Genomic DNA, 13857 nt, shown 5'->3' with positions numbered 1-13857 from the left:
GACTCAGTTGCTATGGCCCACGTTCACGTGGATTCTTTAAAAATATTAGGTGTCATTGCGCCATCTCCGTCATACCGTTAATTTAGATGAGTTTGAACAACCAATCAGTTTTTAAATATGGACAAGTTTTATTTGTATTAACATTTAATGATATAATAATTGGAAAAACTATGCCTCCTCAGCTGTGTTAGTTAATATAAAAACAAATAATTTGACATTTCATGAATCTTCAAAACTCAAAAGTTATATTTACTAATTAGATTAGTTTAAGTTTTATACCGACCACCAAACAGTGGTCGGAAAAGTAAACAAAAGAGAAAAGAAAATCAGATAGGTTCTTTCAAATACTGATTCAGGTGAAGGAGAGCATGTAGCCATCTTTGAGATCTGCTAGTGAGTGACGCTAATGAAGATGAAAATGAAGATGAAAACAAGCCCTACCAAGTCACACAGATCTGGAATGAACAGTGGTAGCCGTATCCAAAGACCAAACTATATATATATATATATATTCTATAACTATACCACCGAATACAGACCACTACTTGTTTATTTATCTCTTACATTCAATCCCAAAAACTAAAGCCCTTTCATTTCCTTTCTCCTTTTTTCCCTATAGCTTGGTTTGTGTGTCTTCCCTGCCATGCCTCGGTCTACCATGGCTGTTCTTTTGTTACTAGTTTTAATACTTCGCATTTTTCTGATCTCCGGTTTTCCAGGTCATTCTGTGAATAATATCTCTCATCACCGTCAACAACAACAGGAGTTGTTGCTGCAGTTCAAATCTGCCGTGACCAGAAACAGCGATTCTCTGTCTGACTGGACTCCTCTTCACCATTTGTGTAACTGGACTGGTGTTACTTGTCACTACTCTTCTCACTCCGTCAAATCTATCGATTTGTTCAATATGAGTTTGCGCGGCACCATTTCTCCTGTGCTGGGGAACCTCTCCTCTCTTCGCTCCATTGATCTATCTCTCAACTACCTCACCGGCGCTATTCCGCCTCAACTCGGCCAACTGCCAAATCTGTGGAGTCTCAGCCTGGACAACAATCAATTGCAAGGAACCATTCCGCCCGCTCTCTCCGCTTGTCGGAGTTTGTATTATCTGGCACTCTCCTTCAACCACCTGCATGGCAGCATCCCGCCCGAGCTCAGTCTTCTCACAAGTTCGAATTTCCTTTACTTGGGTGTCAACAATCTTACGGGTACCATTCCGCCCTCTTCAAACAATATCTCAACCCTAGTTGAATTGGATCTGAGCGAAAATCAATTAAATGGCACAATTCCTCCTCAGTTAGGAATGCTTAATAACCTACAGAGTCTTTTCCTTTTTAAGAATCATTTATCAGGCACCATTCCCAGCTCTTTAACAAATCTTCGAAAATTGTATGAATTAAGTTTATCTAGAAACCGGCTAACTGGACAAATTCCATCGGAAATTGGCACCCGGCTCTCCAATTTGAAACACCTTAGTTTATGGGGAAATCGGTTTACTGGAAGCATACCAAACTCCTTGGTAAATTGCTCCCGTCTTCAAGAACTCTATTTAGAGAGAAATCAACTCGGGGGAACAGTTCCAATAGAGCTGGGTAAGTTGAGCCTCCTTACCCGTCTTATCCTTCACCGCAATCACCTTGTGAGTGACACCAGCAACACATTGGCCTTTCTCACCGCTCTCACAAATTGCTCCCACTTGCAAATAATAAATATTGGAGGTAACAAGTTCACGGGTATGTTGCCTACATCCATAGGCCAACTGTCTCCCGATCTCTATTACTTTGGTTTAGAAGACAACATGATAAGCGGAAGCATACCACAACAGATTTTCAATCTGACAAATTTAACTGTTTTAGCTTTAGATATTAATCATTTCAGTGGCCTTATTCCCTACGGACTTCAAAGTTTCTCTAGGATGGAGGAACTATATTTGAATGGGAACGATTTAAAAGGAAGCATTCCTGGCGATATAGGTCAAATGCAACATCTAGGACTTTTAAATCTTAGTCACAACCAGCTATCTGGAAAAATTCCAGACTCTCTGTGTAACTCGCACCAGCTAAGACGTCTTCTTCTTCATCACAACTACTTATCAGGGAAGATCCCTGCTAATTTGGAGGGATGTCAAAAGTTAGAGCTCCTTGACTTATCTCACAATAGGTTAGCCGGAAGGATACCAGGTGAGGTCATTGCAACCCTCAAAAACCTGCAGTTCTATCTCAATCTCTCATGGAATTTTCTGGAAGGGTCGTTGCCAATGGAGGTGAGCAAAATTGTGATGGCTCAAGCCATAGATATATCTGGAAATCGACTTACAGGGGTCATTCCAATTTCTGTGGAAGACTGCACAGCATTAGAGCATCTCAATCTGTCGCACAATGCCTTTGTAGGTCCAATACCAAATTCAGTGTCGAAATTACAAAATCTCCAAGAGATAGATCTTTCTTTCAATAATTTCTCAGGTGAGATTCCAGAAGCTGGGTTGTTTCCAAATAGGAGCATTATAATATTGTTAAGAGGAAACCCTGGCCTATGTGGCCCCAAAAATTATTCCTTGCCTCCATGCCCAAATCACACCCATTAAAAGCGTTCCTTGCTTAAGAAAATAGTCTCATCAGTGGTTGGAACCATTGGATTTCTTTTATTTTTCTTCATTATAGGAATTCTGTGGTGGCATAAATTTTCAAGAAGGTTAGTCAGTCCTTCCAGCTTCATTTTTCAAAGGCTCAGTTACCCAAAATTTTCTTATCAAGATCTAGTCATTGCAACATCTGGATTTGACGACTCAAACTTGGTTGGTGTGGGTAACTTTGGATCTGTCTACAGAGGCATATTGACGGATGGTAGAATCATTGCCATCAAGACTCTTGTTATTCAAACTGAAGAAGCTCTCAAGAGTTTCAAAAGTGAGTGCAAATTATTAGGGAGGATTCGGCATCGTAATCTTATCAGGATCGTTAGTGCATTTTTCTACCCTGACATCAAAGGTTTAGTTCTTCAGTTCGCCTCTAATGGTAGCTTGGAAAAACATTTGCACCCAGCCAGAGATGGTGAAGGCTGTTGTATGTTGGGATTCAGTGAGGGTTTGAGCATTGCTGTAGATGTAGCGCATGGTATGGAATATCTACATCATGATTGTCCTTTACAAATTGTGCACTGTGATTTGAAACCAAACAACGTGCTCTTGGATGGCGACATGACAGCCCTTGTCACTGATTTTGGCATCTCCCGTTTAACTACGGCAAATACTGCAGATTTGTTGAGTACAACAACATTTGGGCTCAGAGGATCCATTGGCTATATTGCTCCAGGTAACATTTTTCAGTTGTCTTTGTTTAAAATTGTCATATTTGTTTTATCAAAGTCTTTTAATAATATAATTTATAAAATTGATTGCAGAGTATGGATTGGGTGGGAATGTTTCTACCAAGGGACATGTTTATAGCTTTGGGATTCTGATACTGGAGATGGTTACAAGGAAGAGGCCAAGTGACGAGATGTTTGTGGGAGACATGAACCTGCATAAGTGGGTGAGGTTGGCTTTTCCAGAGAGAATGGCAGATGTTGTTAATAGCGAGCTGTTGAAAGATGTGCGTGAGAAGATGGATGACAATACATGTCTTGTTTCATTCATTCAAGTTGGTTTGCTTTGCAGTGCTGAATCAGCAAGAGAGCGACCTTCCATGAGAGATGTGGCAAATGCCTTTGAGAGCCTGAAGAAGTCTTTGATGGGAGATACAGCTACTTCCAATTTGACAGGTACCATATCAGATCTCCTGCGCAATACAAACCCCACAGAAGCATTGGCATCTGGCAGTCAAAGCTCTACATATTAGATGTTTACAAGTTTAACCAAAAGCTTTAGTCCTTTATTCTTGCTAGTCTTATGTTCAACTACTCATTTGTTTTCTTTAAACTAGTGTCCAAAACTATGATGCTGTGAATACATACTTCTTGAAATGAAAATACAGACCATATAAAGCATCGTCCTATTTGTAACACTCCCACTCACAATATGGAAAAAAATTATAATAGACAATGTTCAATAGTTAATTATGCAAAGGTATTAAAAAATAAAATGCATCTTATTTAATTGATTGGATGATCAATTAATACTTGTTGGTAGTAAATTTTCTAACTTTCCGTGTTTATATCATGATTATCTCACCCATTACTCTCATATATTTTTGAAGGACATGGAATTATCACAAGCGGAGAGGGGAGAAGATTGAGGAGGGAATTCAAGGTTTTGATGAAGCATTTACGGAAGGGGGGAAATGGAAGAGAGGGATATTAATGGGGGGCAACATTGGGAAGCAAGGGAAGAAACCTGGAGAAGCGAAAAACCTCCAGCAAATCTGAGGAAAAATCATGCTTGTTAATCAAAATATCTGCCTATGATAACTGACGTTCCATGTGAATCTTATATTACCTGTATTCTGTATGATCGCTCGTGAAGGAAATAGAAGGGATCTGAACTAAGTGTCATGCCTTAAATTTAACAAGGCAAAACACAACCAACCAATTTTTTTGAAAGCTGAACTAAAGATAATGTGTATAGAACTATACTTGTTATGAATGTTCTATTGAACTATGAGGTGTTCATATAACAATTTATATTTCCTTGAGGATGTTAGAAAATTACTAATTCGATCATTGAGTTTGGAGATGATAAAGTTGGTGTAAAGGAATTTTTTTTCATTTGAAATCATGTACTTCAAGTTTTCACCGAGGTGCCAGTTTATTTCCTAACATTTATTGAAGATCTAGGTTATAACATAAGAAGTGGGTTAGGTTATCATTTTGATTCTACATCCAATCCTCGAAATAAGACATTTCATGTATAGATATGAAGTACAAATTGTATATCATTGAGAATGTGACTTTGTTTATAATTGTCCTAGATGTTTGACCTTAAGTTATAAAACCTTGCTCGATATGTTCTATGTTCAATACTAATAGGGTATGGTTATTACTATTTTAATGAAATACTTACATTTTATTCTTTATTAGTTTCTAACTAAGTTGGCATCTTACACCTAGGTATTTAATTATTCATTCTCCAGGTTTCTTTAATGTGCTACCTTCTCATAACCCATTTATCCATAATTGTTATTCCCATTTTGTTTTTAATTTCTAAATTTTGATAATTCCTGAATAATCGATAACTAAAGATGCCCTAACAATCCCCATGTTTCATCTAAGAGCCATACTCAAATTATATATGTATATACCATTATATACATCCACAAAGTGATGTACATATTAGCTAATATTTTTACATGTCTTAGCTGACCCTTTTTTTTTTGTGTCATATTTTACTTTCTCATATAATCAGAGTATACTATGTTCATTGGTTATAACTTGTGGGAATGATTAAGTATAATACAATATTTAACATATAGATGTATAAAAGCTCTCATTGTCTTTTAAAGTTGAGTATACTATTTATATAAAAGAAAATAATTTAAATAATTAAAACATAAGGATGATGTGCATTACATTCCCTAAACCCAAAATTTAATTATATTCCTACTAATTTAAGACTTCCATGGATCTTAATAATAAATTCAAGTCTAATGTGCTTCTCAAAATAATCTACCTAATACACATACTTAGGTGTTAAAAGCTAACATCTAATTTGACCACCCTAACCCCCCCTTAACACATGATTCAATATATGTTAATCTATCCCAAACTAAACCTAACTACACTTTTTATAACCTAACCTACCCATCCTTCCCTCACTTTCCACCCACTTCCCCTAACAACTTTTACCCATGCTAAAGTATTAAATGCAATAATCTCCCAACATGGTTTCCTAACACCCTTACTCCCTTAATGTCTACACTATCTCCTCTTTCCCTAGGCAACTAAGTCTTGGTACATGTGCTTGACTACTCTTCCAAGGCGTGGGGTGGTTGGTGGAGTGTTAGAGCCTAAGTTTTTTCCTTATTTTCAAATGATGGCCGCCTAGGTAGTGGGGAGGGGAGGTTCTGACTTATCAGAACAAAAAGGGGTCACGTGCTCACCTTCACCCCTTCCAAGGTGATATGGACTTGTTCCCATCATCCTTTTTTCTAGCACCTAAAGGGAATTGGGCAACAAGTTTTAAGAGAATTCCGTTTGAGGTGAGGTGGCCTATGGTTGTGAACTAACATATGTCAGCTAGGAGTTCCCCATGTCCAGTGCCTAATGACTTCCACTTGGGGAAGAGCTTAGGAGGGTGGGGACCACTATCCCTTTCCCCATGTAATGTTGTCTTAATCCATGTGCTTAGTTCTGTTAATTTTAGATTTTTCTTTGTTTGAATTTTATTATTTTATTATTAATTGATGGTGATTTCCTTTGAGTATTACCTAGGTCTAATGGATAGATGTCCTTGATTTGACATAGTCTTTATATGTATGTATGTATGTATGTATGTATGTATGTATGTATGTATGTATGTATATGTATGTATATATATGTATATGTATGTATGTATATATATATGTATGTATATATATATATGTATGTATATATATATATATATATGTATGTATGTATGTATATGTATTTATGTGTGTATATATATATATATATATATATGTATGTATGTATATGTATATATATATATATGTATGTATGTATGTATGTATATATATGTATATGTATATATGTATGTATGTATATATGTATGTATATATATGTATATATATATCTATACATATATATATATATATACATATATATACATACATATATACATACATACATATATACATACATATATATATACATACATACATATAGTATTTTTTTCTAAAATAGTGACACAAGGGTCACATGATTTATAAGAGTCATTTCTTACAATAATTTAGGAACTAGGTGTTTATTATTGTTTTGAGTCTTTTTCTTAGCACGTGCATTATTTTATTAACATTCTAAGCACAAGAATCATAGTATATTCTTTCTGAATAAACTATTGATCTGTAATAGACAATCTCTTATTTTCTCATCCTCATACAATTTCCAGAGGGGTAAGATGTACACCTACAACATGCTTTTCCTCATAGATTTAGACTATTTATTTTTCTCAAGCTAATTTTCTTTTAATCCTCCCATGGAATTTTAGTGAACATGTTTGATGATGTGATGGTGTTATCTAACCTAGGGATTTATTAGAACTTGAGACCCAAATGAACTAATTTTTATACACATAAAATGAACTATCAAAATATGATAACTTTCTTCCATTTCTTAACACATGATTTTACAAATCAATCAGCTATGTTTTGAATTGAGTCAGCTATATCCATAATAATCTTTCACACAACAACTATGAAATATTTCTACCAAATCATTTACAATAAACATAAGAAGAAGGGTCTCATTACATAACTTCTCCATAATACATCAAATCACATAATGTGAAACTCACAATAAATGTTTCCTTATGAAGGCCACTTTGTACAATTTCTCAACTTCACAATTTCAACAATATGCAATAATAAGAAAATTTCCTTTTCACATCACATTGAAAAAAAAATAGAGACTTAACATCACAACACATTTTGAGATAACATGGGTAGATTTGTCTCTCTACACGCTTTATTTTTCAACATTTCCAAGAGGGAAACCCTAATCTCTTCACAGGAACCATCTTCTCAAAACTTACAACCAACACAAAACTTGGAACCATGGAGGCTCACCTCCCATCCTAGGCTTCTTTGAAGCCACCCACCGAGCAAGGGAAACAAATTCCAAATGGGATACACACACACACACACACACATCACTTGTCAATGCATGGAACACATCACATAACACAAAAAAATCCCTCTCGTGGCTTGAACATTGATTCACCATTGGAATCACAAAAACATTGGGTACAGGTGGACTCTTCAAAGAGGAGATGGCATATCCATAATACAAACATCATATTGTAATTTCTTTTCTCCTCTCAAAGCTATCATAAAAATCTCCTCCTTACACACAAAACTCCTTGTATCTCCCAAAATAACAAAGGCATATGGCTCCAATGGAACCCATGCTCCATGAAAGAAAGAACAACTCCTCATCATGAGGTAAATTTTTCTCAACTACAATGTTGAGCCCAACTAACCCCTTCACCCAAGACTTCTCAACAACCCACTAGTTTGTCCAAGACTCCTTAAAAAGGCTTTCCCACTAACTATTTTAGCAAAGACACCAAGCCACTTCCTCTTACAAACTTGTCTCCCCCTAAGTTTGTTATTTTTGATTTAGTGGAAACATGGAAGAGAACACATGTGACAACTCCATTTTCAAATTGGTGGAAGAAGGCATTGGTAAAGAGGCCCCCTAGACTATCTAGGCATTAACATGGTCAAAATTAGGTCCCTAACATGTTAAACTATCATATTGGTAGATCATTTTCACATAAAAGACACTTTGGGACCACCTAATGACCCCTCAAAACCCTAGCCAAGTCCAATTTCGAATTTCCTTTGATTGTGACCCATCCTACCCCTTGTCAAGTGGGTTTACTTACTCATTAACAAGGTAATTAATTTTAGGGTAAAATGCCACCATGACCAAAATCCTAGGGGTATGTGCAGGATCATGGTGTGCTAAAAAGTGGTGATGTGAAAAAAATAGAGTTTGAACACGTCTAAAAGCGCTTCAAAATCCACTCTGACTTTTTTCCACCTATCCAAGTACCAAACCTGGAAGGAAAGGCCGAGCCTTATTGGATATCCGATTTGGCATTGGATATCCGATTTGATATTGAATATCCGATATTATCAGATATCCGATTTGATATCGAATATCTGATATTATCGGATATCCGATAATCTTATAACATTATTATTATTATATTATAATAATATAAAAATATTATATTATAAAAGTATAATATATTATTTAATATTATATAATATAATATTATAATAATAATAACAATTATACTATAATATAATAATATTATATTATAATGTACTATATTATAATAATATAATATAATATTTAATATTATAATATATAGTAATGTAATATTATGTATATATATATATATATAATATAATATAATAATAAAAAAGTAATATATTATAATGTAATATATAATGAAAAAGTATAATATATCATAAATTATAATAATATAATATAATATAATACATTATAATAATATAGTATAATATTTTATATTATAATATATATTAATGCAATATAGTATATATAAAATATAATATAAAAATATATAAAATATAATATAATATAAAATATAATATAATGTAATATCTTATATATAAAATATCATATAAAATATAAGATATATGTGATATGTTATATATGTTATATCTTATATATAAAATATAAGACATGTGCCATATCGGATATCCAATATTGAATCGGATATCCGATATCTGTGACATTACATATTAAAAAAAAACCAGACCCACAGGCCCTTATTTCGCATATTTTGGGGCCCAGTATTTGCACGCAATCGGATATCAAATATACGATCGGATGTCGGATATTAAAGTATGTTTTTTTATTTTTTTAACTCATTTTTAATCTAAATTCAATAGATTTTAGCATGATTTTGTTTGTTTTAGTTGAATATGGGGTTTTTTTGACAAAAAAAGGTTAAAATTAAGGTTTTTTTAAAAATATATATTATGTTTTACAATTCAATAGAAATGGCTGATCAGAATGATGACATTGAGGTAGGGAATAATATTCCTCGTAACCCCCAACCAAACGATCCAGTACCCCCACAAAACCGTCCACCAAATGATCCTCTACCCCCTCAAAACCCTCCTCGAATCAAGGATTTGATAAATGAAAATCTCACCGAGTTGAGAGGTTTGCATAGAACATATAATAATGTACTTGCATTGGCTCCTATGTTATCCATGTTAAACACCATAGTGGATCACATTGAAACCCTTACAAACCAACAAAATGTTGCTCTTCATTGGCGTGATGAAATGCATGAGATGTTTGATGATGGTTTGGATTATGATGAGGTTGCGGCCCTCAACATAAGCAAAGACGATTTGGCCAGCCTTTTTGTGAACCTGAAAATGGGTTTACTAGTGGACCCAAAAAAATCCAAACTATCAATTAAATGGTGCACAAATGATGTCATACGTGCAAACTTTTGGGATCGTTGGTGGATGATCTTTGATATCCCTCCACATGGAAATTTAGACATACCATTTTATTTCCTTAGAAAATTATATGCATAATTTGTGTTGAAACTTAAAGTGAACTATTGGAGCATAAAGCTCAACATGGGCTTAGAACTAGGAGCTCCTTAGGATAGACCCTCTTCCTAGCGGAAGAAAGCTGACACTTTTGTCCCCCCCACTGATATCTCCCCTCCTCCTTGAGTGCAACATCCAGATATTATGAGAGAGGATAGCTCTCAGACCATCAGAGCCATTCATGGGCTGAGTAGCCTAATGATATCTTAGGCTAGGTTAGTCCTACCTCCTCGTGTTGATGATGCTAGTGCTAGTTCATCATTAGCTAGCTCATCACACGTTTGTGTGCCTCACACTTGCATTATGTGCAAGAATATTTTCCTGGGTCCCATAGGTGATCTTCCTAAGTACCATTTTGTATTAGACGAGGATACAATAGACACGCATGTAGAGGCTACAGACCCTGATGCGAGAGAGGAGGGGAATGTAGAGGCATGGACTCCTTCGGTGTCAGTACATGTATATATTTTTTTTTATGACATATATGATTTAAAGTTAATTTTTATAATAGAGTAATTTTAATTTTTAAGCCATATTGACTTTTATATGTATGTGATCTTCATTCATGTTTAGTTGATGACTGAGGAGGAGCTTAGACAAATTGATGATGTTATGCTCTCGGCCATTTCATTTGGCCTTGAGACATCTACAGTACATTATGTTGTGTTCACATTTTATTTTCTATTTGATATTATAGCATACATGGTTGCTAATCTTTCTTTTATCTTGCAGGTAGCACCTGTCCTAGGGGGACAAAGTGCGGGGGGTGAGCTAGCACACATTGACAAAGGAAAGGCAATTAGGCACTTTCTATTTGATTAAATATCAATGCATTCTTGTAAAATGTTTGTGGTAATCCCATTTAATTACATTCTTTATTGTATATAGGGTGTGGCTATTGGCAATGAGCCTGTACAGATTCCACGTCGTAGACCATCAAAGATTTCCATTTGCACTGAGAGCCCCATTGTATGTATAAGTATCATTTATTTTTTATTATCCTTATCTTCATAAATAAATTCAAAATTGTTTTCCGTGATATTAACAACTACTATTTTGTATCTCATTAGAGACTCATAGTGCACATGAGGTCCAACGAGAGAGTTATGTAGATTTGATGATGCGACCACTCACTCCTAAGGAGGAGCCTACAATAGTAAGTTGTAGCTTGAATTCATGATTAAATATGTTATAAATTTAGCATGCTATTAATTATAATTTTATAGTTTAAATTTTAGATTCATCTGACAAAGGTATTTGAACATATACAGCCCACAATCAGAGAGGTACCAGCATTGTCGAGGGCATACGAGAGGACTCCTGATTGGTGCAGGAGGTTGATGAGAGAGGTATTTATTATGAAATTTTGATAGTATGAATCTCCATTAGAAAAAAGATCATTATGCATTTGAGTAATTCAATGTTAGATACGTAGAATCATATAAATTTAGTAGTTTGACTTTGGGTTTTTCTTTTTTGTTTATGTAGGAGGCATCTGATCCACCTAGTGTAGTGAAGAGGCTGCATTTTGATCATCCACCAACACCCTAGGATAGTATAGTTTTCATAGGATGCATCATGAGATATTTTGAGATGGCATATGCCATATTGTATACAAAAACATTGATATTATACACATTCTGATGGCATGATCAACCACATTTTGTATATGGATCTATGTATTTTGATATATATTTGAGTACTTTGTCTATGGATACATGATCTTTGATATATATTTGTGTAAAATTTTGTCTATGGATACATGTATTTTGATATATATTTTTGTCATTTATGTGCACAATGATATACCTATTAATTTAGTATCTAGTATTGTTCAATTTATCTTGGATCATGTGTATTGTTCATGTTTATGGAATATCATTAATTTTGATTATGTTATTTATATTCAATTCAAATGCAATAATTTTTGAATAACATTTTAACAACCTTTATTATCAAATTTGGATGCAATTTATAATTTGAAGTGCTATCATGACATAAACACACTTGTTAATCTCCTACACAAGGTTCAGATAACCCCAAATCTGATTTTAAACTCCACCTTCAACCTTGAAACTAACTCTTGGCTTCAAATATAATCTCAACATAGTTAAGGACTCCACTCCTCAACCATGGATTCTATTCCCAACCACCAAGTCATTGATAGATTCATAATCTTTGATAACTAGCATTTCACTTTGTTACCATCCTCATACTACAACTTTTTAATTTCAAAATAACTTCAAAATATCTCAACTTAAGAGACTTGATTGGATAGTTCATCGATAGCCCTCATAAGCTTCGAGTTATTTTAGGCCTCAGCATCACCGTCCTATAGCATTCAACGGTTCATTGATAGCCCTCACGAGCTCTGAGTTATGACCCTCGAAATATTGACCTCAAAATGCACTTAGAGCACCTTGGAGACTCCTCGGTATGGGGTGGTCGCAAATGATGGATGGTCTCTGTGGCCAGAACAAGCATGTCACTAAGGTTCACCCGCCCACCCAGAGCTGATGGCATTGACAATTTGATGCCAAGATTAGTGGTTTCAAAGTTACGTTGTGGTGCACCTATGAACTGAGGCACACTGCAAGTTTTGGCATCAAGTGAGATCGTTGTGCCGAATGAAAATGGAATGTGATCTCTAAAAAATGAGATAGTTTATTTTAGGCCTTAGTATCACTATCTTGTAGCATTTTATAGTTCATTGATAGCCCTCACGAGGTCCGAGTTATGACCCTCGAAAGATCGACCTCGAAAGACACTTAGAGCACCTTGGAGACTCCTCGGTACGGAGTGGCTGTGGAGGATGGATGGTCTCTGTGGCTAGAACAAGGGTGTGCCAAGGGTTCACTTACCCACTTGGAGCTAATGGTGCTGACGATTCAATGCCAAGATCAGCAGTTTCAAAGTTACACTGTGGTGCACCTATGAACTGAGGCACACTACGAGTTTTGGCATCGAGCGAGATCATTGTGTTGAATGCAAATGGAATGTGATATCTCAAAAATGAGATAGGTTATTTTAGGCCTCAGTATCATCATCCTATAGCATTTGATAGTTCATTGATAGCCCTCATGAGGTTCGAGTTATGACCGTTGAAAGATCGACCTCGAAATGCACTTAGAGAACCTTGGAGACTCCTTGGTATGGGGTGGCCGCAAATGATGGATGCTCTCCGTGACCAAAACAAGGGTTTGACTAGGGTTCACCCACCCATCTGGAGCTAATGGTGCTGAAAATTTGATGCCAAGATCAGTGGTTTCAAAGTTACGCTGTGGTGCACCTATGAACTGAGGCACATTGCGAGTTTTGGCATCGAGCGAGATCGTTGCGCCAAATCCAAATGGAATGTGATCTTTTAAAAATGAGATAGGTTATTTTAGGCCTCAGCATCACTGTCCTATAGCATTTGACAATTGATCAATAGCCCTCACAAGGTCTGAGCTATGACCATCGAAAGATCAACCTCGAAATGCACTTAGAGCACCTTGGAGACTCCTCGGTACGGGGTGGCCGCAAATGATGGATGGTCTCTGTGGCTAGAAAAAGGGTGTGACTAGGGTTCACCCACCCATCTGGAGCTAATGGCGCTGACAATTCAAAGCCAAGATTAGCA

At 35.6% G+C, this 13857-nt stretch overlaps 1 pseudogene across 1 annotated transcript; it reads left to right on the top strand.

Annotated features, from left to right (window-relative positions):
* Positions 1 to 530: 530 nt before the first annotated feature.
* On the top strand, positions 531 to 4079 carry LOC149559217 (uncharacterized; annotated as a pseudogene). The gene is made up of 2 exons (XR_016365123.1): positions 531 to 3311; positions 3400 to 4079. The product of XR_016365123.1 is annotated as an uncharacterized LOC149559217 (transcript).
* The last annotated feature ends 9778 nt before the right edge of the window (positions 4080 to 13857 follow it).

This window comes from Cupressus sempervirens, chromosome 5 (genome assembly GCF_028749045.1).
Source record: "Cupressus sempervirens isolate cs-2001-9-10 chromosome 5, ASM2874904v1, whole genome shotgun sequence".
NCBI classification, from domain to species: domain Eukaryota; kingdom Viridiplantae; phylum Streptophyta; class Pinopsida; order Cupressales; family Cupressaceae; genus Cupressus; species Cupressus sempervirens.
The sequence above is the reverse complement of the archived record's forward strand: the minus strand, read 5'-3'. Positions and strand labels throughout refer to the sequence as shown.